General features: G+C 41.4%; 1 non-coding gene across 1 annotated transcript; it reads left to right on the top strand.

The window, feature by feature from the left end:
• Positions 1–2,567: 2,567 nt before the first annotated feature.
• On the top strand, positions 2,568–2,674 carry LOC141663138 (small nucleolar RNA R71). The gene has a single exon (XR_012551222.1). It is a non-coding gene; the product is annotated as a small nucleolar RNA R71 (small nucleolar RNA).
• The last annotated feature ends 240 nt before the right edge of the window (positions 2,675–2,914 follow it).

The following is a 2,914-nucleotide window of genomic DNA, read 5'->3' as shown; positions in this document are numbered from 1 at the left end:
AATATCACAAATTCTAAATATAACCAAGTGATTAAATCTCAACAACAAACAAGTATGTTCATGATCTAGTCTAGATCAAAAGCAACCCTATAAGACTTGTGAAAATATATGTTTCTAGCATGCAAATCAATTCATTAAAACTTAAACATCCCCCTATTCGTCATCACCATACTGAAATCAACATCAACTTATCAAATATCATAGTTTATCTTAAGGGATCATGCTAAATATGCATGCAAATGCAACTATATGAAATCACATAAGAACAAACAAATATGTCCTAAATGATCAATCATGCAAAAATATGAATGAACTACAACTAAACATGCAATATGAATCTATATGAATCTATATGGACGCACACTACTAATCCCTACATTATCACCCCCAAACTTAAAATTTTCACTGTCCTCATTGAAGGTAATAATAAGGATTTTAGGCATACCTAATTAGCGGGAGAGTCATCCTCGTCGGGTGGAGGATCAGGTGGCCAATCAACCTCGCCACCAGTGTCTAGGACAATAGTACCGAAAGCGTGTGTCAAATCTTCAGCAAAATGATGGTGAATGTCGTGCATGGCCTCCATATGCCTAGTCACCCGCCTGTACTGCTCATCACCAAGACTAAACCTATCAACTGTCTGTGGCGCATGAGAAGAACCCTATGTAGGCACTGGAAGATCCGTCCAGCCACTCTCTATATCATCAAAAATATATCCCAACCCCTTATCATGGGGTGCACCTAAGAATGAATAACTCAAGTGATCTGGTAGTGGGTGAAGTTCAAGTGTGAAAACATCTTTAATAGACGGCTCGAGACGGTCTTGAGAAAATTATAGCTCTGCTAACCCAAGAGAATCGAATGGCAAATCCAACTTCCTCTTCCATGGAGGTGCATTCAAAACCTGAATTTGCTCTACTTTAAAGCACTCCTCTTTAGATGTGGGTAACTTTATTTCTTTGAACATATTAAAAGTGACTTTTTAATCATAAACCTTCATCGAAAGCTCTCCTTTTTGCACATCGATCATAGTTCGGCCAGTAGCTAAGAATGGTCTCCCCAAGATAATGGGAATCTTCTTATCTTCCTTGAAATCAATAATTACAAAGTCAGCAGGGAAGAAGAGTTTATCCACCTTGACCAAGACATCCTCCACTATACCTCGTGGATAAGCGATGGAACGGTCAGCTAGTGGTAATGACATGTATGTTGGTTTCGGATCAGGCAGACCAAGCTTCTTGAAGATAGATAAGGGCATCAGATTGAAGCTAGCTCCTGAATCACATAAACACTTGTCGAACGACAGGTTTCCGATGGTGCAAGGAATAGTGAAGCTTCCAGGATCTTTAAGCTTCGGAGGCAACTTATGGTGCAGCACAGCACTGCATTCCTCTGTTAGAGCAACGGTCTCTAAGTCATCGAGCTTCACTTTCCGAGAGAGAATACATTTCATAAACCTCACATAGCTAGGCATCTGTTCAAGAGCTTCAGTGAAAGGTATGTTGATATGAAGTTTCTTGAACACCTCCAAAAACTTCTCAAACTGCTTATCCAGCTTTTTCTTCTGTAGCCTCTTTGGAAAAGGAGGTGGAGGATAGATCTGTTTCTCCCCTGTATTACCCTCAGGAGGAGTGTGTTCCACAATAGTCTTCCTTGTTTCCACCTCTGCTTCCTTCTGCACTTCTTCTTCAGCCACAACTGTATTTTCTGAAACTTGAGACTTTTCAGGCTCTTCGTCTTGCTGAATTTGGGGGCTTGCAACCTTTCCAAACCTTAAGGTGATGGCGTTCACCTATTCTTCAACTTCCCTCTTGCCTGGATTGGCTTCTGTATCACTAGGAAGCATTCTTGGTGGCCGATTTAATAAGGCATTAGCAATTTGCCCTATTTGGTTCTCCAGAGTCTTGATAAAAATAGCCTGGCTTTGGCATATAAGAGCCTGGTTTTTGCACATAAGCCTCAACTCCTCCAATTCAGATTTTTCATTCAAAGATAGACCTGTATCATGATTTTGTTGTTGAAGTTGGAGTTGTTGTCTTGGTGCAAATTGTTGCTGAAAACCAGGAGGGTTGAATTGTTTTGCTCCAAACTGCTAGAATGGCTGTTGTATCGCATTCTGATTGTTGCTCCAGCTGAAGTTAGGATGATTCCAGTTGTCAGGATAATAAATGGCAGGAACTGGCTGCTGTGATCTCTGAAATTTGCTCACAAACTGAGTTGAGTCACTACATATAGCACATTGCTCCGTCGCATACGGACCCGCACACAGCTCACAAACACTAATTATCTGCTTAACACCATAGTTAGCCAGAGAATCGATCTTCATAGACAACGCCTTTAGTTGAGCATTGATAGCCGTAGCTGTATCCACTTCAAGAACTCCTGCTACCTTTCCCTGTAGAAATCTCTGGGTTGGATATTGATATTCATTAGCAGCCATCAGTTCAATTAGATCATAAGCTTCCTTATAGCTCTTTGCCCATAATGCTCCGCCTGCTGCATCGAGCATGGGTCTGAACTGTGCTCCCAACCCATTGTAAAAACAATTGATGATCATCCAATCAGGCATTCCATGATGAGGACACTTCCTAAGCATCTCCTTGTAGCGCTCCCAGGCTTCATATAAAGATTCTTCTGATTGCTGCGCAAATTGAGTAAGAGCATTCCTGATTGCAGCTGTCTTCGCCATAGGGAAGAATTTAGTAAGAAACTTCTGAGCAAGATCTTCCCAAGTAATAATCGAACCAGCTGGTAGAGAGTGTAACCAGCTCTTAGCCTTGTCCCTCAGAGAGAATGGGAACAATCTCAACTTCACAGCATCTTCACAAACACCGTTGAACTTGAAGGTGTCGCAGATCTCAATGAAATCCCTAATGTGCATATTGGGATCTTCAGTTGGAGAACACCCAAACTG

Source organism: Apium graveolens, chromosome 5, assembly GCF_009905375.1.
Source record: "Apium graveolens cultivar Ventura chromosome 5, ASM990537v1, whole genome shotgun sequence".
Taxonomy (NCBI): Eukaryota; Viridiplantae; Streptophyta; class Magnoliopsida; order Apiales; family Apiaceae; genus Apium; species Apium graveolens.
Note: the sequence above shows the minus strand (reverse complement) of the source record. Positions and strands in the feature narration are given on the sequence as shown.